The sequence below is a fragment of the Eleutherodactylus coqui genome, chromosome 5, assembly GCF_035609145.1.
Source record: "Eleutherodactylus coqui strain aEleCoq1 chromosome 5, aEleCoq1.hap1, whole genome shotgun sequence".
NCBI classification, from domain to species: Eukaryota; Metazoa; Chordata; class Amphibia; order Anura; family Eleutherodactylidae; genus Eleutherodactylus; species Eleutherodactylus coqui.
In genome coordinates, this window is record NC_089841.1 from 126,161,173 (window position 1) to 126,185,878 (window position 24,706).

At 43.9% G+C, this 24,706-nt stretch overlaps 1 protein-coding gene across 2 annotated transcripts in view; it reads left to right on the top strand.

Annotated features, from left to right (window-relative positions):
- Window positions 1-24,416: 24,416 nt before the first annotated feature.
- Window positions 24,417-24,706, top strand: part of SNCAIP (synuclein alpha interacting protein) — a 209,436-nt gene continuing 209,146 nt past the window's right edge. For both annotated transcript variants that reach the window (XM_066603114.1, XM_066603115.1), the window contains exon 1: window positions 24,417-24,495. The gene's annotated coding sequence lies outside the window, so the exon portion shown is untranslated. The remainder of the gene's footprint in view (window positions 24,496-24,706) is intronic.

Sequence of the window (24,706 nt, forward strand, 5' to 3'; positions counted from 1 at the left end):
AATTATCAATGCAATGCAATGCAATGCAGGAAACAAATCGCAGCATGTCTTATCTTTCTGTATGCTCTCATCATGGCTGATGTGAGGTTGTTTTAAAATGAAAACACCTTGCATCCTCGGGAAAATCACATGGTGGGGAGTGCAATATGGGGGCAGGATTCACGACCCCATATTGGGCTCACCAGTGTGAAGTTGACACAAAACATGTTTGCTATCGCTGCATCCATAAAAACCTGATCTATCAAAGTACCTGATCTATGAAAATATATATATCTTTGGAAAAGATCGTACAGAAAAAAAAAACTATATAAATTTGGTATCGTAGTAATCGTAATGAGTAATGACCCATAGAATACAGTCATCATGTCATTTTTGCAGTATGCGTGCCGTAGAAATAACACATCCACGCCCCCACCCCCCCGCCCAATATGGCCTGCTTTCATCTTTTTCCATTTCACTCCGCTTAGAATTTTTTTTAAAGCTTTTCAGTACATAAAATAGTACTATTGAAAACAACTTCTCGTTCTGCAAAAAACGAGCCCTCATACATCTACATTGATGGATAAATAAAAGTGTTAGAATATTTTAAAAGTGGGAGGAAAAAACAAAAAAGTGGAAAAAAGGGCCCCGTCCTTAAGGGGTTAAATGCCACCAAAGCATAGACAAAAAGAACCAGATATAAATACCAAAATACCATTAAGGATTTCTAGGAAACGTACTCATTTTCTTAAAAGAAAGGGAATGATGATCCACCACTATTGTATAAAGATGTATTAAAGCATTTATTATTTAATGATTTCAGTCTGTGTTTTGGAATATTTGCTTTTGGCACTTCATTTTTCAGAAATGTCCGCCCCTATGAGAACTCAATGGAAAGGTCCTCTCAGATTCTTTTATAAAACCTTTTTTGTAACATAATAGAACTTGCCTTATTTACCAGTATAGATACCCATGTTTGGCATTTTAGCCTATTGTCCGAATTGTTTGGTAATTTACAGATCAGTCTAACATTTTCAATGTATTTTGTAACTACTGAACCTTACAACTTGGTAATGATGCACAAACATTATGATGCACAAACATTACATACATTGCTGTAACTTCTTTACATTTTTTTGATTCATTTAAAAATGCTACACAAGTTTCATAATATGTTTCAGTTTTTTTCAATGAATTAAGCAAGAAGAACAGTTGTCACATATTTGTCTCTTATGATATATGTTCTATGGTTTTTAACGAAAAAAAGCACTGGTTTTGTTAAGGACTATTTAGATAGGATGAATGTCGGGCAAACGATGCCCGACACTCGGCCTGCATACACTCGCTCCCGTGCTATTGCACGGGAGCTAGTATCGCTGGCTCACTTACAGACTGGCCAGCAGGGGGGCTGCAGAAGATTTCACTTCTCGCTCTCCCCCGCCGCTCTCCATTGACTTAACATAGCGGCTGTTCAGTACTGAACGGCTGCTATTTACACTGAACGATGATCATTCAGCTCATCGTTCAGCGTTTATGAAGCAATAAACGATGGACGATGATCATTCAGCTCATCGTTCAGCGTTTATGAAGCAATAAACGATGGACGATGAGCTGATCGTTCAGTGTAAATAGCAGCCGTTCAGTATTGAATGGCTATGTTAAGTCAATGGAGAGGGGCAGGGGAGAGCAAGGAGTGAAATCTCCTCCACCCCCCCCCCCCCCCCTCTGTGAGCCAGCGATACTAGCTCCCATGCAGGTGCACAGGAGCTACTATCTGCTGGGACAAGTGTCGGGCATCATTTGCCAGACATTCATCCAGTCAAAATGGGCCTTTATAGCCTCTGTTAACATTAGCGTCATGGCTTAATTCATGATAGTTTAGATGGATCCCAGTGAATCCTGATGGGTTCAATTTACTAAAAAGTTGTCTGTTATGTTTCCTTCAAGTATCCTTTATTTTTGATGGAAATAAGGTCTATAGTCTATGCTATACATGCCTTTACAAAAACAATGGAAACCTGATGGAAAGGAGACTCGTAGTCATACAGAGTTTTTCAGTTGATGAACCTCAGACAAGTTAATTGAATATGTACAGGGACATCCTTTCCCCCCCAATTCATCATGGTGTCTACAGGTATCAAAGGACCCAGGATGTTCATGAAAACATTCCTCATAGCATTACTGCTTGAATTTTTGTACCTTACAAGAAGGATTTATCTAGTCAACTGCTTACACCAAATTCTGGTCTTGCCATTAGCATGATACAAGACAAATTTGGATTAATCTGATCAGGTGATGTTTTTCCACTGCTCAGTGATCCACTTTTTGCACCCTTTTGCCCACTGGAGTCTTGCCTTTCTGTTTTTCTTAGACAGCAATGGAACTCAAACTGGTTGTCTGCTGCTGTAGCCCATTCATGCTAAGAATGTTTAGAAGTGCTAGTTAGAGCACCAGTATTACATTGGGTTGCAATTTTCTTGACTGTGCACTTCCTATTTGTCAGAACGATGCTTGACATTCTTCTTTGCTATTTTTTGTTAACGAGTTGTTTACATCCACAGGATCCTCTTTCGCTGGATGTTTTCACCACAGCACAAGAAAAATGCACAAAGTTGTCGGTTGTTGGGCACAGTTAGTCTTGCACCAATGACTATGCCTCGTTTACTGTCACTATTTATCTATGTGCTACACTTTTGAAAGCATCTTGAAGACATCCTAGACATATGCGTTGGGTATCAACATTTAGGATAGTTTATAGTCACTTTAAAACAACTCAGCTACTAATAGGGATCACTGTTCACAATATCTTACAAAAATATGTGAAAGGTCATTAGTAATACATTCTTCACCTAAGCACTGACACAAGACCTCTCAACAGTCTAATTTGAGTGCTATGTTCACTAAAGGACCTCCCTGAAATGACTAGCATATGTACTCTTAGAAAAGGCTTTGTAAATTTCTGAAATCCCTTTTACTGTGCAACAGTTACAGAGAACATCTCATACCTCCTATAGAGGATGCCTGAGTATTGAGGTCCTTTTGGTCTGCTCAAGGTGCTACTATAAGTCTGTTCTGATTTTACAGTTCTCTACATTTGGCTACCCCAATGTTCATGTCTCAACTCCTGACGCTGGCTTATTATAGTGACCACACTTCTGGTTGCTTCAGGATATTGCCCAAACCAGCCTGTGGCTCGGTGGATCCATGCCCACTCATCCTAACATATTGGCTATCAGTGTGTACTTAAGAAATAATGTGTAACTATTTATTTTTAAAAACTCTCCTGGGAGCAGCCATATTAAAGGCGAACACTTCCTACATTTTCAGTATAGTAATGGTATTTCATCACAATAATCCTAATATTGAGTTATTAGATATGAGCAACGCTGATTTGGCAATTTTCTAGGATAAGCCAAAAAATTCAGCTGGGTCCCCATTTTTAATAACAAAGTATGAAGGCAAGTCCAGGGATAGGCCAGTCGGGCCTGGGTGGAAGTGCAGGCAATATGTAGCAGGGCATGGATACTATATAGGCTATCCCACAGGAGCTATCTGGCTCCATCCCCTCCTACAGTAAGGTACATGTAATGCGGTGGTTAGAGGACGGACCGGTACAGACCCCGTCATGAACTGATGATTGCTCCAAAATAATAACGATGAGTCTTCATTAGAGATGAGCGAACACCAAAATGTTCGGGTGTTCGTTATTCGTAACGAACTTCCCGTGATGCTCGAGGGTTCGTTTCGAACAACGAACCCCATTGAAGTCAATGGGCGACCGGAACATTTTTGTATTTCGCCGATGCTCGCTAAGGTTTTCATGTGTGAAAATCTGGGCAATTCAGGAAAGTGATGGGAATGACACAGTGACGGATAGGGCAGGCGAGGGGCTACATGGTGGGCTGCATCTCAAGTTCACAGGTCCCACTATTAAGCCACAATAGCGGCAAGAGTGCCCCCCCCCCCCCACTGTCAGCATAAAGATCGTCCTCCTCTGGCACAGCTGTAACAGCTGTAGCAGAGAAGAACGATGTTTGCCCATTGAATTCAATGGAACCGGCAATACAGCCGACTCCACTGAATGCAATGGGCTGCCGGCGATCGCAGGATGAATGGTCGGAAAGGGGTTAAATATATAACCCCTTTCCTGCAATTCATCCAGAAATGTGTTACACTAAAAATATATACCGGCGTATAAGGCGACGGGGCGTATAAGACGACCCCCCAACTGTCACCTTATACGCCGGTAATACAGTGGAGCAAAGAATAAAAAGCATTACTTACGTTTTTAGATGATCTGCGGCGCTCCTGCAGGCTGTCACTCCCTCCTGGTCCACGGCAGAGTATTGCTTTCTCCACGAAAGACTTTAAATCCCTGCCTCCAGAAGCACATGTGCCTTCAGCCAATCACAGCCAATGACAATGATGTCATTGAATGGCTGTGATTGGCTGTGTTGTTGGAGGCGGGGATTTCAAGGCTTGAAATCCCCGCCTCCAGAAACACAGCCAATCACAGCCATTCAATGACATCATTGTCATTGGCTGTGATTGGCTGAAGGCACATGTGCTTCTGGAGGCAGGGATTTAAAGTCTTTCGTGGAGAAAGCTTGTCTGCCGTGGACCAGGAGGGAGTGACAGCCTGCAGGAGCGCCGCAGATCATCTAAAAACGTAAGTAATGCTTTTTATTCTTTGCTCCACTGTATTACCGGCGTATAAGGTGACAGTTGGGGGGTCGTCTTATACGCCCCGTCGCCTTATACGCCGGTATATATTTTTAGTGTAACACATTTCTGGATGAATTGCAGGAAAGGGGTTATATATTTAACCCCTTTCCGACCATTCATCCTGCGATCGCCGGCAGCCCATTGCATTCAGTGGAGTCGGCTGTATTGCCGGTTCCATTGAATTCAATGGGCAAACATCGTTCTTCTCTGCTACAGCTGTTACAGCTGTGCCAGAGAAGAAGGATTTGTCTTCTATATGTTCTCAATGGGGTCAGCGCTGCTGCCGCTGGCCCCATTGAGCGCATATAGAATGCATCCATAGCGAGCAGCGGGAGGGGCAGATTTCAATACTCGGGTGACACCTTATCTCCCCAGCCACTCACAGCAGGGGGGTGGTATAGGGCTTAAACGTTGCAGGGGGAAGTTGTAATGCCTTCCCTGTCTTTATATTGGCCAAAAAAAAGCGCTAACGTCTCAGGGAAGAAAGTTTAATTTACCAGAACACCGCATGGTGTTCGTTACGAATAACGAACATCCCGAACACCCTAATATTCGCACGAATAGCAAGCTCGGACGAACGCGTTCGCTCATCTCTAGTCTTCATTGACTCCCCAGGCAGCAAACCTACTCACAGCAGCTGAAGGCTCAATTCCGGCCGCACTGGCTTAGAGAAAGGCCCTGTCGTGACCGCGGGTTGGGAAGCAACATTCCTCTCTCATTTTATCGGTAGAACTGGTTGTCAATTCTTTCTTGATGCATTATCTGGCTTAGTGTAGCTCAGTGGTAACATAGTATGTTAAGCTAAATGAATACAATGTCCATCTAGTTCAGCCTGTTTCAACTCCCCCCTCCTGGTTGGTCCAGAGGAAGGCAAAAAAAAACAACGAGCCAATTTAGCTCATTTGGAGGAAAATAATACCTTCCTGACTCCATAATGGCAGCCAGAGTAATCCCTGGATCAACATTTGAGATCAATAACCCTGATAGTCACCTAATGTCTATATCGCGTAATATCATGCCGCCCTAGAAAGACATCTAGTCCCTTCTGAAACTCTTCTATGGATTTTGCCATCATGACATCTTCATGCAGAGAGTTCCACAGTCTCACTGCTCTTACAGTGTTGATGATGAAACCTGCTGTAACGGATGCCCTCTCGTTACCGTCGCAGTCCTGGGTGTAAACAGATCATGGGAGAGATCCTTGTATTGTCCCCTAATGTATTTATGCATAGTTATTTGATCGCCCCATAAACGTCTTTTTTCCAGGGTAAATAATCCCAATTTTGATAGCCTCTCTGGGTTTTCCAGTCCTCCCATTTCGTTTATTAGTTTAGGTACCCTTCTTTGAACCCCTTCAATCACTGCAACATCTTTCCTGAGCACCAGTGACCATAACTGTACGCAGTTTTCTATGTGGGGCCTGACAAGTGCCTTATATAATGGAAGGATAATTCTCTCGCCCCTATACCTCTTTTAATGCACTCCAAGACTTTATTTGCTTTTGCAGCAGGTGTCTGGCATTGATTGCTCTAGTTACATCTACAGTCCACTAGTACCCCCAGGTCTTTTTCCATATCACTTTTCCCTAGCAGTACCCCATTTAGTGTATATTGGTGACATCCGTTTCTCCTACCCATGTGCATAACCGTACATTTATCAACATTGAACTTCATTTGCCATTTTTCTACCCAAAGCCCCAGCTTATCTAGGTCCTTTCGTAGTCATACATTGTCCTCCGTTGTAATCTTGTATAATTTTGTATCATCTGCAAATATTGATATTTTACTGTGCAGCCCCTCTATCAGGTCATTGATAAATATATTGAACAGAGTGGGGCCTAATACTGAACCCTGTGGCACCCCACTAGCGACAGTGGCCCAATCAGAGTATGACCCAATTATTACCACTCTCTGCTTTCTATCTCCAAGCCAGTTCTTCACCCTGATACACACGTTTTCACCCAGACCGAGCTGTCTCATTTTATATATCAACCTATTATGTGGCATGGTGTCAAATGCTTTAGAGAAATCCAGATATATGAGATCAATAGATTCTCCCAGGTCCAGCCTAGAACTTACTTCATTGTAGAAGCTGATCACATTGGTCTGACGTGATCAACCCCTCATGAACCCATGCTGATGAGGAGTTATGCTGTTCTTTTCCTTGAGGTATTTTAGGGTGGCATCTTTTAGAAACCCCTCGAATATTTTTCCAATGATTGAAGTGAGACTTACCGGCCTGTAGTTACCAGGCTCTCTTTCAGAGCCCTTTTTGCATATTGGAACCACATTGGCAATGCGCCAATCCAGTGGTACAACCCCGGTCTCAATAGTGTCCATAAATATAAGAAATAGCGGTCTAGCTATCACATCACTTAGTTCCCTTAGAACCCTTCAGAGTATTCCATCTGGGACCGGCGTTTTAGTGATTTTAATCCCCTTTAACCGTCTCTGCACCTCCTCCTGTGCTAGGCATGCAATATTTAGTGGGGCGTTCATTTTATTCCCCTGCATCTCATGTGACATTTCTTTTTCATTTGTGAATACACTTGAAAAAAAAACGACTTAATAGATTTGCCTTCCCCCCATTGTCTTCTATGGTTTCTCCTGCATTATTTGTTGAAGGACAAGCACTTTCAGTGCAAATCCTTTTACTGTTTAGATAATTGAAGAATAGTTTTGGGTTGTTTTTGCTCTCTCTGACGATCAGTCTTTCTGTCTCCTCCTCAGCAATTTTGATCTTTTCTTATTATTTGTGATTTTACCAGTATGATTTTCGTGCTTCTTTGCTGTCTTCTTGTTTTAGTAGTTTAAACGCTTTCTTTTTTTCATTTATGCCCCCCTTACAGTGTTGTCGAGCCACATTGGTTTCCTTCTACTTGTAGTTCTTTTATTTTTAAAGAGTATGAACCGCTCACATGAGGTAATTAGGATGTTTTTAAACTTCTCCCATTTGTGGTCTGTAGTGTTATTTATGAGGATAACTATGTCATGCTTCGAAGCAACAGCTTAGGCATTGCAGGAGCCCAACAACAATCTCCATTTTATTCTACTTGGCAACTTTTAGGAACTGGCAAAAACATGAGAGAGACCACCTTTTATTTGGGCAAAATCTCATGGGAACACGTGGTCACAGCAGCGCTGCTTCTCCTTCCCTTACATTTCCTTAAAAAAAAACCTGAATCCTTATTACAACAACTAAGCATAGATGCAGTAAACATAGTAGCAATCCTTGTTCCCCCATTACAAGTATCTAGAAAAAATGTAATTTCCAGATCAGTGAAATGTTCTAATGTAATACACTTTAAGAACTTTCCACATGAAATAGAAATATTCTGTGACATAAGGAAACATTTGCAGCTACTGAGCCCTTTCACTAAAACTGCCTGGTAGACCATGTTAGCTGAAAAAGACAGATTCATAGTAGCAGTGGCTTTGAATATCCAAACCCTACAGATTGCATGTAAAACGAGGTTTCAATAGAAGAGGTTTAGATAGTTCTGTAAATGTTTTCTTTGAGTGATGGAAAACGTATAAGGGTAATATCGGGCCATGTCTTGAAGACCCTGATGGAAACAAGAGATTGAGAGTGTTGTTTGGAAACATTTTTAAGCAAGTATTTTATATTTGTTTTGAGACTGGATGTGTTAATGCCTTAAAGACCAGAGCGCTTTGGTCCTAAATGACCAGGCGCTTTCTGGTGGTTTTACGTATGTGATGGTTTTGTGGCCCTATTTTTTTTTTCAGGCCTGCCAAAATTATTTTTGCTGAGGTTTTTTTTTGTGACAGAAGGATATTTTTACATTTTCATTATTTTTAAATTATTATATTTACAATAAAACACAGGAATGGGTTCACCATTTTGTTTCAGACGTTTGATATATAATTTGTATAGTCATGGGTCGCAATGGTTTAAGTTGACATGGGTGGTGGGTTATTTTCTTATATATATATATATATATATATATATAATTCATTTTATTCTGTAATTTTAGAATCAATTTTGTAACTTTTTTTAAACATATACGAAGGGGTACCCAGAAGTAAAAGGAATCTTCTGTTTGGTGGGACCTTACTAGCATACTGCCTCAGAAGGGTTTCGCAGACATTCACCTAGCAACAGAAGTCTGTACTAGTAACACTCCACCCAACATAAGAAAATTCCAGTTTCTTTTGGGTAACGCCTAGTATATGTTAAAGTGTTAAATTGAATTCAGTAAATGTCTGAGTGCTGCCTCTGATTGGTCACAGTGCTCAGACAATCAGGTGCGGCACTCAGCTGTCATCCAATGAATGGCTGAGCGCTGCGTCTGATTGGTCACAGCTAGAGATGAGCGAACGTATTCGTTTAGGGTGATTTCGCAATCGAGCATTGCTTTTTTCGAGTAACTGACTACTCGAGCGAAAAGATTCAGGGGGCAGCGTGGTGGAGCTGAGGGTAGCAGTGGGGAACAGGGGGGAGCTCTCTCCCCTCCCCCTACCCACTCCCCTATGCAACCCCCCGCTCACCCCCGGCGCCCCCCGAATCTTTTCGCTCGAGTAGTCAGTTACTCGAAAAAAGGGATGCTCGATTGCGAAATTGCCCTAAACGAGTATGTTCGCTCATCTCTAGTCACAGCGCTCAGCCAATCAGAGGCAGCGCTTTCTGGAGGCAGAGACTTTCCAATAACTGGCAACCAGAATACAGATGAAGACTGCCGGGGATGAGGAGAAGAGTCGGACAGTGCTTCTAGGTGAGTTAACTTTTTTTTTTTTAACAGCTAGGGATGATTTTCAGGGTAGAGCTAAAGGTCCATTTACACTGAAAGATAATCACTCAAAAATCGCTCAAACAACAGTTTGAGTGACAGTTTTCAGCGATCATCCTTGCATAGCTCTAAGTAGCTAATTAGCTACCTAAGAGTTAATGCAGGCGGAGTGGGATACTGCTGCAATAGCTCTGAGAACAAAGCAGCTGTTTTGTATATACAAACAGCTGCATTGTTCTCGGAGCTTTCAGCTGGTGTCCCGCTGAGAACTGCCAATGGGATACAAGCTGAAAGTACACTATCAGCTCCGCCCACTGAGAAAAGCAGTGTGTGGTGCTGATAACAGTCATCAGTGATTTCTAGTTAGCTAGAAATCACCGATGAACGAATAGTGCATAATGGCAATGCATTTAGACACAATGATTATTGCTCAAAGGATGGCTTTTGAGTAAATTTTGAGCGATAATCATTGTGTCTATATGAGCCCTTAAATTTAAGACCCTTCCCCCGAAAATCATTGCTGCAGGGGTTCCCTTCATCCCATTGCTTTCAATGGGGGGGCAGCAGCGCTGGCCCCATTGAAAGCTATGGGATAGCATCGTGGTCTTCTTCTTTCATCCCCGCAGGGAATCCCATCATCACTGAACACTGTGACAGTGTAGTCACAGTGTTCAGTGATGAGGGAACTCTCCGCGGGGATTAACGGAACATCACACGATGTCTTTATGTGCAGCACAGACCTTACCGGCATGCATTCTAGGCACGCATGTCCTATCTTTTGCAGGTGTGAGTTCTTTGTACCTCTAAAAAAACGAATATGTGAAAACTGCATAGGAAATCAATGGTTCTAATAGGCGCGCAAAAAAAAACAAAAAACGCTCGTCTAACCACGCCCTTAGGCTGTATATTTAACTGAGTTGTGGTTTCTATTGTGTATGGAATCCGTGATGTACTGCCAGATCTATTACACAATGGACACTGGCTTTTCCTAAGAATGCCATTGGCTTATAAGGGGTCCATCTGATTATGTCAAAGTGTCAACATGTTAGGAAAGATAGCGCTTCATTGTGAAATCTGCGGGAGAACAGAACCTCCAACACAGATGTGAACATAGCTTTATCCTCATCTTTATTTGCTAAAGAAAATCAAAAAATGTTGTTCCACTAGCAGATAGTCTAGGGTGTAGAACAGTAATGACAAGCAGGCAGTAAATCATTTTTATTTTGCCCGGAAGAATTCATACATTTATTGGCAAATGGAAAATGTTCATATATCTGCTTTGTAAGAAAGTCTTTAAAGTGAAAGTGTAAATGTATGCTTTGCTGCGCAGGAACTTGTTGTTTTCACTGCTCGGTATGGTAAAGATTATAATGAAGGAATTTATTTCCTCTCCCAACTATTTGTGCTTATATAAAACAAACCACTAATAAAATACGCTTTATGTTTGTGCTTTCAGTTACAAAATCATAGAGCAGGGTCCCCTGCTTGGGACCACTCCTGTAGAAACGAATGGGAGTATGTGCGCACAGCCTTCTAAAAAGAGTCAAGCTGGTGTGAGAACCTGCTGACTTTTCTGGGGGACACCAAAGGAAGAGGGGATCGGGTGAGTATTAAAAGAGGCTCCCCGGACGCATATTAGCCTTTTACTCCCCACTTGTACACAAGCCAACCTAAACAACTAATCACCGTGAAACAGGCAAACCAAATAACCAATCACTGAGAATTAGGCAACTCAAACAACCAATCATCGTTAATCAGGCAACCCATATAACCAATCACCGTGAATCGGGCAACCCAAATAACCAATCACCGTGAATGAGTAAATCCAAACAACCAATTAGGTTGCGAATGGTGTGCATTTGGGGAGTAATATAGATGTATGCTCCCCGGACCCCATGTTACCTGAACTATAAGCACCATAACTTAGATTATGCTGCTTATAACTGATGACAGGTTCCCTTTAAGGGGTTTAAAGTAGATCTAAGAGCATTAAAATAAGAAAATCAGTGGTACTCATCCATTTGTTTTCCCGTTGATCCATCGCTGCAACGGCCCACCTTGTCTTTGCTTATGAAAAGTTGCAACCTGACCACTGCAGCCAATCAGAGGCGCAGCAGGCATTTGCCAATCTCTTGCCATCATAGCCAAGATGTTGTGAACCATGATGCCAGGAGAATGGCATGTGACCGCTGCAGCCTCTGATTGGCAAGAACAGTCAGGTGGTAGCCATGACCGCTGCAGCCTCTGATTGGCTAGAGCAGTCAGGTGGTAGCCATTTGTAGACAAAAGCCATGAGGACTGCTGAAGCTGCAGCACTGGATAGATGGGGGAACAAACTGGTGAGTACCGCTGCTTTTATTGTTTTAACACATTTGGATCCAATTTTAAAAAATTGTCTGCACAGGGCAACCCTTTTAAGGATATGCCAGTTATTTTTAAGTGGGGTCTATGGTATGGTGTTTTCTTACTTCTTGCTTTTCCTCTCAAACAATGAGGAATAATACTTGGAGAGCAATGACCTACTGCATCTTTACGAGCCTGGCATACTCGTCAGAATACTGAACCAAAGAAATCTGGTTACGTATTGTGTATCACCAAGGGCTGTAACACAAGAAAATGGAAACATTCATAAAAATGTAGCGTCTCGGTCTGCATGTACATGTAAAGCCCCATGCCATCTCCAGTCTACAGTGGATGTGCTACAGTACAATTAAGCTATCTCTTAAATACTTTTACTTAATTATGTGATAATAAGCACTTAAAGAGATGCTACGATTGCCTAAGACAGTAATAACTTACTATATAGTGCAATAAAAAGGAAAAGACTAGTTACAGTCTGTGTAATCCATCCAAGTCAATTAAAGTTTGTTCTGTATGGTGTATATTTTGGATCCTCCACAGGTCCCTTTAGTTGAACAGCTGCTCTCTACAGGAAACTGCTTAAATTACTGGGAAGCATTTTAAGGACTTGCGAGGCATTTCTACAGGATATACTGTACTCTCTCATACACACCTACATTACCTATATTGTAAAATTTCCAATAAAGTAATCCTCTGGTTACAGAACAAAATCCTGATCCAGAGCCAGAGGGGGTATATTACCTGCAGTTGTTCTTCTCTGCCATCCCTCTGGTCACTGGTTCTGAGTCCTGTTTTCGGCCATGTAAGATGGCCAATGCAATCTCCAAACTACTTAATCGCAAGAGTGCATTAGTAGCATTAGACTACCGATGCCCTAAGCCTACTCTCTGATTGACTAGCACTATTCACATGATCAGAATTGGACAATCAGAGAACAAAGTACAGTGTGCATTACGTCTTTAGAAAATTGCAGAAGCCATATTGAACCGACGAAAACCAGACTTGGACCTGGCAAATTGGAGGGTCAGCAAAGACGAACAACCGCAGGTAATATGTTCCTCGCCCCTTCTGATCCCAGGACAGAATTTTGTCCCAAAACTAAAGGGTTACTTTAATGCATAATCTAAAAATGTATTGTTTCAATAACTTGTTTACATCATAGAACTGCAAGATAAGATCCAAAATATTAGTTTGGTATATATTTACGTGGACCAAGTTTTCAAACAACCGGTGAACAGAGATCTGAAAAATCATTAGAAATATCGGATGGCTATATCTGTCTGTGTAATGATTGCACATACAGTACAGTATGCTGCCTTTTTGCAAACCAAAGTTCAATCACAGCAATATATATATATTATACATTACTGTAATATTTTCCTGGAACCTCTCAAAATGTTACATGCGTTAGAAAGTAACTTAAGTCTTGTGTTCTGCCATGTCAGACCTGAAGTATGTCGCTGTAAAGGAATAATCTGTATCTACTGACTTTAAACACAGTATTGCTATCACCTTTTACTCCGTTTGCAAATGGAGTATAAATTATACCCAAATCAGGCCATACGCCCCAGATGCACAATGTGCTGCCATTCCCTGCTGAGTTTTTGGCTAATAACTATCCAACACACACTGATCTCCAGCAGCCCAAGATTTAGCCTAATGTAGCAGAGGCTTCACGGAATGTCTATAAATTATTTTAGTAATGTCTTTAAGAAAATAAAGTGACATCGACATGGGGGAATGAATCAAGAGATTTTCACCGGTTTTCATCAGAATAAAGTAACAAATTTTGGTGCATGCCTTATTTGTGCAAAAAATTGCTTTTTTTGCTTTTTTATCACTCCTGGAAAAAATTATCAAAGTTAAAAGAGAAGAGCAAGGCCATTATTGGTCAGGCAGAAAAGTGGTGGAAATATTTGAATTTTCTGTCATACAGATCGTCGTAAGAGTGCAGCAAATGTTTTAGGAAGTGTGTGCATGTTACTCCAATGTATTATAGAGTTACACTGCTGTATAGGACGCTTCTCCAAGTACATGGTGTATGAAAAGGCATTGCAAAATAAATGCAGAGTAACCTGTCTTAGACTGTGAGCAGCTTACAGAATATCAGCAGAACAAAGGATCAGACGGCTGAAATCTAACGTGCTTGAGCCTTTGTTTCCCCAGTAATTATTGTAGGACAGTTTGAGCGTTCCTCCTATACATTAGATTATCGTAGATTACACTTCACGTATCCAGATCTGCTCACTGTAATCTAATGCACATGGACATCTCGTCTGGAACATGTACATGGATAGTTTGTTTGTAACATTAAATTTGGAACATGTTTATTGGTTTATCTTTTAATTGTACACAAAACAGGCTTAGACTCTGTTCAGATCACGTTTACAATGTATGCTTAGCATGTACACAAGAAAGCTCCGGTGTATATGCTAAGCATATCCATAGGGCTCCATTCAAACATTGGAAGTAAAAAGCTCCATTGGGCTAATATTTGTCAGTAAATCACAAAAAAAGGTATGAAACAGCATAGTAGACTATGCTCTTCAATGTAACAGGATACAGTAGAAATACATACACCATGTGGTATATTGGTGACTGTATAAGTTGGAAACGTTAACCTTAATTGTACTTCCGACAGTTCTATGCAGAGAAGTAAACAAAGCTGCATAGGGGTGGACATTGTGTGGTGGGAGAGGAGGTGATAAGATAGAGATGATGCTGAATTACCCAAGTGTTAAACTTTGCTGAGTCCCAACAGTCTTCTCTGTCCCCTATCTCTCTCCTCTCCTGCCCCAACCTGGCTGCTGCACATTACAACACCGCTCTCAAATATGCCCTGGATGAAACGGCACCCACCCATGACCCAAGCCATCCCATGCAGACCTAGGCAACCCTGGCTCACACCTCAAGTGCACTTTATACAGCGGTGCTCTAGGTGTAGTGAACGCCTGTGGAGAATGTCGCAAGCATCCGCAGACTTTCTCCACTACAAATTCATGCTCAAAACTTACAACCTCGCCCTCCACCATGCCAAACAAGTATATTTCACCTATCTTGTTTCCTCACTGTCTCACAACCCTAAATGACTCTGACACTTTTCACTCCCTTCTTAGCCCTAAATTGCAGCCCCCAGTGACGGATCTCAGTGCTGAAGAACTGGCATTTTACTTAAAAAAAAAAAAAAAAAAACGATACGATCCAGCAGGAAATAACCTTCTAATCCTAAACTAGCCCTGACCCTAGTCTTGTCAGTATGGCATCTAGCTCCTGCTTACTGTCTGTACTCAGACCAATGACAGAGGAAGAACCAACCACTTGCGCTTGCAACCCTCTTCCCTCATACCTCCTCCGAATCCCTCTCCCAGTGGTCATCTCCGACCTCACCACTATATTTAACCTCTCTCTGACCTCTGGCATCTTCCCCTTCTCATTCAAACATGCTATCATATCCCCACTGCAAAGAAACAGAATCTTGACTCGACCAATGCTGCCAACTACCGACCCTTCTCAAATCTCCCCTTCATCTTCAAACTATTAGAATGCCTGGTTTACTCCCACCTGATAAGCTATCTATCAGAAAACTCTCTTCTTGACCCCTTACAGTCCGGCTTACGCCATCTACACTCGACACAAACTACCCTGACTAAAATGTCAAATGACCTCCTGACTGCTAAATCGAAGGGTGAATACTCCCTACTGATCCTCCTCGACCTCTCCGCAGCATTTGACACTGTTGACCACAAACTTCTCCTTATTATGCTTCGCTCCATCGGACTAAAGGACACTGCTCTCTCCTGGTTCTCCTCCTACCTATCTTACGGCTCATTCAGTGTCTCCTTTGTTGGCTTCACCTCCCCCTCCCCTCTTCCCCTTGCTGTTGGGGTCCCCCATGGCTCGGTCCTTGGCCCCCTCCTGTTCTCCATCTACACAGCCCCTATTGGACAAACCATCAGGAGATTTGGCTATCAGTATCATCTCTACGCTGACGACATCCAGTTATACACCTCCTCACATGACATCACAGCACCATTCCATCAGAATGTCAATGACTGTCTGTCCGCTGTCTCTAACACTATATCCTCTCTCTACCTAAAACTGAACCTCTCAAAAACTGACCTAGTTGTGTCCCCCATCCCTCTTCTAACCAACCTCATCCTGACATCTCCATCTCAGTGTGTGCAACCACCATAACTCCTAGACAGCACACCCGCTGCCTTGGGGTTATATGTGACTCCAATCTCTCCTTTACCCCCTATATCCAATCTCTGGCCCGAACATGTCAGCTACACTTCAAGAGCATCGCAAGAATCCACCCTTTCCTCACCGTGGACATGCTAAAAACGCTAACTGTTACCCTCATCCACTCTTGTCTCGATTATTGCAACTCACTACTGATCAGCCTCCCCTGCACCAGACTCTCCCTCTCCAATCCATCCTGAATGCGGGAGCCAGGCTCATCTTCCTGTCCAGCCACTACTTGGACGCCTCTGCCCTGTGCCAGTCACTGCACTGGCTGCCTGTCAAATACAGAATTCAATTGAAACTCACCACCCTCATCCACAAAGTTCTCCACAGCATTGCGCCGCCCTACATTGCTTCCCCCATCTCATCCCACCACCCAGCCCGCACCCTTTGCTTCGAAATCAGATTAAGTGCCCCTGCAATTTGAACATCTCTTTCCCGCATCCAAGACTTCTCCAGAGCACCACCAGTCCTCTGGAACGTGCTGCTCCAAACTGTCCGTGCAATCCCTGACTCACACAACTTCAGGCATGCTCCAAAAATGCACCTCTTCAGGGAGGCATACCACATACCCTAAACCAAACCCCTCTTTACTCTGACTGATAACATGCTCTCTGTCCTACCGACTGCAGTTCCTGCTAGCCATTATCAACTACCCCTGCAGTCACACCGATTCAGCCACTATACCACTCAACCTGATCATTGTCTATTTCTATAGCATCCCACACTCTCCACCTCACCATACCGTGCACATCTCCAGCCCTTTTTCCTTCTGTATTACCCCATTTTTTGTAGCATGAAAGCTTGTTGGAGCAGGACCCTCATCACTACTGTTTTCAACAATTGATTACTACCGTGGTTTTGTTTTTATTCCCCCTGTTTTGTAAGCGCTGTGGAATATGTTGGCACTATATAAATAAAGATTATTGTTATTAAAGGTGACACTAACTTGTCACAGCCTGCTGCTGGGGCAGGTTTCAGGCGCCACTGCCAATCACAGCATGCTCTATTTTTGTGTGGATTCCGCACTGACGGCTTCCACTGAAGTCAATGAAGCCGTCCAACCAACGGCCCTTCCGTATTCGACATTGTGGAAAGGTCACCGATGACGCGAGAAAAGCAGGGATTTGAAAAAAAAATCTGTACTGTGCATGTCTGACGGCGAGCCATCGGGACCATCCACATATGGATTAAATACACGTATGTGCAGATGCCGGCAGGGCACCGGGTTGGATTCCGCTGTAGGCTCAGGCATGCAGAATCTGACCCGTTTGTGTGTAGGAAGCCTTACTGCTGTGCTCCTGAAGTTGTCTCTGAAATTTTCATATCATTATCCGTTTTGAATGAAATCGCTTACTAGTTCTGCAGTGAAACAGTGGAAGTAGACTCATTTCATGTCTTAGGTTGGTTTGCCATCCAAGATTCGAGGGAGGTTGATTGATGACCTCTGAGGGAACTGTAATGGCAGCCATAGGTTTTTAATTCAGGGATACAATGTAATTTAGAAAGGCAAGAAGAAGCAGACAACTGGGACGCCATCTCTAATTGAACGCACCAAATAACTGGACAAAACTCTTCTGGCTCTTAGATGCAGATGTGTCTATGGGGGGAAATCACCTTAAAGACCCTTGCAAAAAATATTAAATTGAAATCAATTTTATGACTTGATCCTATTCTTCTGCATGTATTTTGCAGATGCTAATATTCCTGTATAATAATTATGGACTACATTCTAAGTTAGTTGCAGTTACCTATAAAATACTTACTCTATGATAAAATGAGAACACACATTACACAAAGCATTGGATTATTGTATCTGGCATCTGTTATAGGGCACAACGTAATCTTTTAAAAATCGTATAAATTTAAATAGTTGAAGAAGAATGGGACCGTATAGCTATGGAATGTGACTACAAAACGAAGCCAATATATAGACCTCTCCTGAAAGGTACGGTTAATTGTAGAATTTTAGGGGTGGATATAAACTTATTGTGATTTTAATTACATTTTGGGGGATATTGTAAAATATTTATACTTTACAGAATAAATTTTATGTACCAAAAATGTAATAAGATAAAATAATCACGTGTGTATGTTATACTGCAAAGGTTTTCCCGGAAATCTAGGATATTACTAGCTCCATCAGGTTTCACTTACAGAATATGCACTTAATTCACACAGGTCTGAAAGGTGGAACAGATCTTAGCTGGATCTCTCCGTGAAATAGTCAGCTTTTGTGAAAACCTTCTTAGGGTGAAATCCTGCAGAATTTCCGCCTGTGCACGCTGCCACAGGATTGCATGAGTTTATGCAATGCTGCACAGATGGCCACGATTTCACCGCATAAAAACTTTTACGGTAAACAAACTGCGGCATGTCCTATTTCTGTGCGAGCCTCGCAGAGGCCTGCACAGAAATGTCACCGCTGATGCACCGGCTCTGCTCTGATCCAGTACCAGAAACTAAATGCCCATTACCCGAGGTGTTTTTGGGGGACTGGAAAAAATTCTTTGTCTTTTGGGAGGCTTGTAAGTTGTTTTTCCGCTTGCGGCCTCATTCCTCTGGGCCTGAGTCCCAACGGGTGGGGATTGTTATGCCATTGCTCAGAGAAGACCCTCAGTCATGGGCCTATTCTTTACCATCTGATTCCGTTTGTCTGCAGTCGCTGTAAAAGATCTATGCTGTCCCATCCGTCACCAACCACCTTGAATCAGGCTATGGAATTGGCAGTCAGAGCGGATCGTAGACTCAGGTCTAGAAGGGATGCTAAGCTAGAGACCCGTCCAAAACGTGGTGTCAAGTCTCTGGCGACTCCTACAGCCTGTAACCCCCTGTCAACTTCCGGAGATGATGGTATGGAAGTGGACCGATTGAGTCCTGGAGAGCGGAGGCGCTTCCGGTTTTCTAACCAACTTTGCTTTTACTGCGGCAAGGCTGGTCATCGCATCGCATCCTGCCAGGGAAGGGCAGCTACGGAAGAAGCAGGAAAACTTCAGCTCCTAGGTGACTGTCGGGTCACCTAGGAGGTCAGGTACTCCCTAAATTACTGGTGCCTTGTAGTGTGTCTTACAAAGCTTTTCACAGGGTGGGACAGGTATTTATAGATTCTGGGTCAGCCGCGGACCTTATCCATTTGCAATTCGTAAGACCACGGTTGTCAAGTTTTACCGCATTAGGTTTGCCAATCCACTTTACCAGTATTGATGCAACCCCTCTGTCTTCTGGGATAGTGCGTTGGAGGACATCAGAACTTCGGTTCATGGTGGGCGCATTACATTCGGAGGTGACTTTATTCCTGGTCATGGAGAAGATGTCCGTGGATAGCGCTCTGGGATTGCCGTGGCCGAGGACGCATAATCCTCAGTTCGATTGGACTACGCTGGAGCTAGTTTGGTGGGGAGGGTTCTATCAGGATCATCTTATGTCTGTTACATTGTGCTCCACCTATTAGTATTCCAGACTATTTATGGGATTTTCAAGATGTGTTCTCTAAGAAGCTTTCTGAGGGATTGCCCCCACACCGCGAATGGGATTGTAGGATTGATCTTGTCCTGGATAGTCCCATCCCTAAGGGGGCCATATTTAATCTGTCGGGTCGGGAGCATGAGGCTTTTAAACCCTATATTTTAGAGGGTTTAGCCAAGAAACATATCAGACCATCAAAGTCACCAGCTGGAGCAGGCCTACTTTTTGTTGAAAAGAAAGATGGGTTTTTGCAGCCTTGTGTTGACTATCGGGCTTTAAACAAGATCACCATAAAGAATCAGTGCTCGTTCCCTCTGATCCCTGATCTGTTGAATCAGGTGGTGGGAGCATGCTGGTTCTCTAAGCTTGATCTTCGGGGGGCTTATAATCTCATACGTATTAAGTCTGGTGACAAGTGCAAAATCGCGTTCAACACCCCGTTGGGGCACTTCAAGTGTCTGGTGATGCCCTTCAGGTTATGCAACTCCCCTGCGGTTTTTCAGGGGTTTATGAACGCGGTCTTCCACGATTACCTAGGTGTTTTTATGGTTGTCTATTTGGACGACATTTTGGTGTACTCGTATGATTGGGACACGCGTGTTTCACATCTCCACTTGGTGTTAGAGCCGTTACGGGAGTACCAATTGTATGTTAAGTTGGAGAAGTACTCATTCGGGGTCAAACGTGTCATTTCTTGGGTATATCATCACTCCAACTGATGTGTGTATGGAGTCAGACAAGGTTGCGGCAATCACACAATGGGCTAAACCAAATAATTTAAAGGCTCTTCAGCGCTTTCTTGGGTTTGCCAACTTTTACAGAAAATTTATCAGAAATTTTTCAGTGATTGCACAACCAGACTGATCTCACTAAAAAAGGAGCCGACGTGACATTGTGGTCTCTGGAAGCTTCAGAGGCATTTGAGCAACTTAAGAGGGCTTTTTCCACCGCGTCGGTGCTTGCTCAGCCGGACCCTCAGAAGCCCTTTTTCGTGGAGGTAGACGCTTCTGAGGTTGGGGTGGGTGCAGTCCTCTCCCAGGAAGTAGAGGGCCGCTCAGGGTTTAGTCCGTGTGCCTTCTTTTCCCGTAAGTTCTGTAGTGCTGCATGCAACTACGATGTTGGGAACAGGGAATTGTTGGCAATAAAATGGGCATTTGAGGAGTGGCATCATCTTCTTGAGGGGGCTTGACACCAGGTGACGGTCTTCACAGATCACAAGAACTTAGTGTATCTTGAGAATGCTAAGCGGCTCAATGCACGGCAAGCCAGGCAGGCGCTTTTCTTCTCAAGATTCAATTTTACAGTCACGTACCTGCCAGGAGATAAAAATGTGAAAGCTGATGCCCTCCTCCGCAGTTTCAGGACTCTTCTCCAGAAGGCATCCTCTCTCCCGGTGTCGTGGTAGCAGCTGAATTAGTGAGAATTTTCATTAAAGAGATTATAAGGTTGCACGGAATACCGGTCAATATAGTTTTGGATCGGGGGGTGCAATTCATGGCCCAATTTTGGAGGGCCTTCTGTAAAAACTCGTAATTTTCATCAGCATTTCATCAGCAGACGAATAGGGAAGCGAAACGTAAAAATCAAGACCTAGTACAATACTTGCGTCTTTTTTTTTGGGGGGGGGGGAGGCGAGAGGGTCTGTCAGGTGGGTATAGTTTTTACCCTTGGCTGAATTTGCCATAAATAATCGTATCAGTTCTGCGACAACAGTGTCACCTTTCCTTTGTGTGTTCGGTCAGCATTCCCAGTTCCTGACTTCTATTCCAGTACCTACAGTTTGTCCCGCGGTTGATGTTGTTACTAGTGATTTGCGGGAGGTCTGGGATGGTGTACACAAGAACCTGGAGGAAGCAAGTGGTCATATGCAACTATGTAGTTGTAAAAGATCCATTGTTTCTGAGCCATTTGAGGTCGGGCAGAAGGTCTATCTGTCCACGAAGAATTTAAAATTGAAGCTCCCCTCAGTAAAGCTTGCACCGCGTTTTATCGGTCCCTTTGCCATAACGTGCGTCATTAATCCTCTTGCCTATGAGTTGGATTTACCAGGTTCTTGGAGGGTACATAGGGTGTTTCATAAACCCCTTTTTTAAGTTATTTATAACTCCGGTTATGATTGTCACTGATTTCTGCTAGAAAACAAGATGAAATTGCGCAGCAAGCTACCAGATTGCTGTCCATAAATCAAACCGATTCCATTATAGTCAACGGAGGTTCGGTTCCGTCATAAGAAGCAACCACTCGGGACAGGGAGTGCTGTTTTCCTGCTCCCTGAACATTGGAGGTTTTGTCGCAGATCTGGCACAAAATTCCAGAAGAAATGGCACTGCATGCAGCGCTTTTTCTTTCGGTAAACGTTTGGGCAGCTGAGCTGAGACGGAATGGGCCCCATTATAGTCAACGGGGTCTGTCCTGTGCTGTTCGGTTCAGTTATAAGACAGAGCCATTCGGCCAGGGGATTCCCCTTACCTGCTCCCTGAAAGGAGCAGAAAGCAGAACCCCCAACACAGATGTGTTGCAAGCCGCACTTTTTCTTCCAGTATTGTGTGCAGTATCTGCAACGGTAGCCCTCATCAGAGTGTCCAACGCAGATGTGAACCAAGCCTAAGGCTAAATTAACACAGGCGAGCGCAATATCAAGCAGAGAAACGTGGCTCAATATCGCACTTGCTTACATGTGTTTTTCATGCCGATGTGAGGTGTTTTTCATTCAAAGATGCATTGCTTCTTGTAAATTGTGATCCCCAGGTGCGTGCTTCACATGCGTCAGATGGTCGCAAATGTTTTCTATTGATTTTCAATGGGACATATCTCATTGCACGGCATGCGAGCGCCATACGAGGTCTTTTAAGGTACCATTGAAAAGAATGAGCGGGGCGTTCTGCGGGAACACCAAAAGATACAACATGCTGCGATCTTTTCTCCTTGCGAAAAAAAATCACTCATGTGAACATGTCCATTCATAAGAATGGAGTTCATATTCAAGCGTGAGACACTCGCCCGTGTGAATACGTCCTAAAACTGAAATAAACTAAGCAGTTTTTTCCCAATTGATTTCAATGGGTTTAAAAAAAAACGGAATTCTTTTATGGTTCATTCACATCGACATCTGAGGTTCAGAACCGCCATAGCTGATTACAGGTAAAAAAAACGGACAAAATGGCGCAATCGGCAGTGATATTCTGTCCTGTAAATTCTGCAAAAATCCCCCTTCATTGATTATAATTGGTGTCCGTTAAGGTGGTTACACACTTGCGTTGGGGATTTTTTTCTTTACTGCTCTGCTTGGGGAGCAGGAGAGAGCCAGACCCCATAGACGAGCGGCTCATTCTGGATGGAACCGGACAACACAGGGTCCGCCCGATTTCTGCCCACCTGCCTGGTTTTGGGACGGAAAAAAAGTGCTGCACGCCATTTGTAGCTTGATCTGCAACGAAACCTCCAACGCAGATGGGAGACCACGCGAAGGCGACTTTCACAGGAATGTAGGCATTTCCGCACTTTAAAAAGTCAAAAGTATAATGAGACCAAGCAATGCCTTTCATCGCAATGGCTTCGTTCAGACAAACATTTTTTTTCCGCGCCAAATATTAGTGCAAGAAAATATAGAACCCGCTCTATCTATCTGGGCCGTATCCTTTATACGGCGCAGGAGGAGATCGATCTTGCCCGATCTTTGTCCATGATACGCAGCAAGCTCCCATAGACTTCACTGGCAGCTGGAAAAAATGGAAGGGAGGGAGTCCCCCTGCGCAGAACGCTCTGACTAGGCATTTCATTGCCGTACCGAGCATTTCTTCCTGTTACTTGCATTGGGTTCAGCGTGGTTTTATTTACGTGCACGCCGCAGCACACGGTCTGAACGGCTTTTAAAACACGAGTCGAGCATGTTAAAACTTCATTCATGCGTAAATACGTTCGTGTGAATACGTTCAGTACGCATACGTTCGTGTGAATAAGCCCTCAGGCTAACTTCACACTGCGAGCGCGATATGGAGCTGTGTGATATTCCCCGCAGATGCGAGGCGCTTTCACGTCAAAACAGCCTCCCATCACTTCAGGGCTGTAGCGGTCAGCCGCGATGGAGGATGGCGAAGTTTCTCCAATTGTTTTCAACAGGAGACCTTGCATAGTGCGCACCTAGCGCAAGGTGTGCTGCTGCCGCCGGCCTTGTTTAAGACAGTGGGCGCTACGATGTGAGAGCACGCAGAATGATACAACATGCTGCCATGTGTTTCCTGCATCGCATCGCTCATGTGTATGACCCCGTATAAAAAAATGGGGTTCATGTTTGTGCATCTCGCAACGCATAAATCTCACGCAATTTTCTCAGCCTTAGGCCACGCCCACAAAGGTGGGATTTTTTTAAATTGTTTAGCTGTAAAACACCTCCATTGATTTCAATGGGGCTTGTCAGACAAGCGTTTGAGAGCAGCGTTTTTGATTATGCGATTTTTCAAGTGCCGTCTGCGCTATTTCAGTGCATTTCAGCGATTTTTAATGCACCTCCTCACCCATCACAATGTTGGGGCTCATTATAAACACAGATGAACGAGGGAAATCGCGGCATTTTTCCGCCCACCGGTGTGAATGCCCCTTAAATTTGCATCCAGCAGTCTGCTGCAATCTGCCGGTTTCCTAGCAGGATCAGCGCGGTTCCGCTGATGTGACCGGACCGACCCCGCAGCCCATACATGTGTACAGCCGCTGTCCTCCCCGCGGTCAGCAGTAGCCGTCAGCCGCCGGCAGTCAGGGGCCGGCCTGTGACCTAATTGGGCGGGGTTTCACGCACACAGCTGAGACCAATCAGTACTAGGGGGCGTGGCCGTCGGCGGGGTTAACCCCATGTGTGCAGGCTGAGGCCGGCGCTGCTCTCTGCCTGGGAGGCCGCTGTGTGCTGCTGCCGCGGAGCTCCGGACGCGCATCCTCTCACCTACAGAAGGATCCAGGGGATTCCAGCGGAGGAGACAAAGGTGATTAGTGGGAACATGGACGAGGGGGAACCCACCGCTCAGGGGCACTGATGGGGGATCTGGTCCAGTCTGTGGACCCCGGAGCAGATGCTGGATGATTGTCTCCATGGTAACGCTGCCCGCAGCTTTGTTCTCGGGTGATGACCCCATCCCTCCACTATAGCCCATTGCTGGGTCCTTTATCCCTGCCACCTGTCTCCATTCTCTGTGC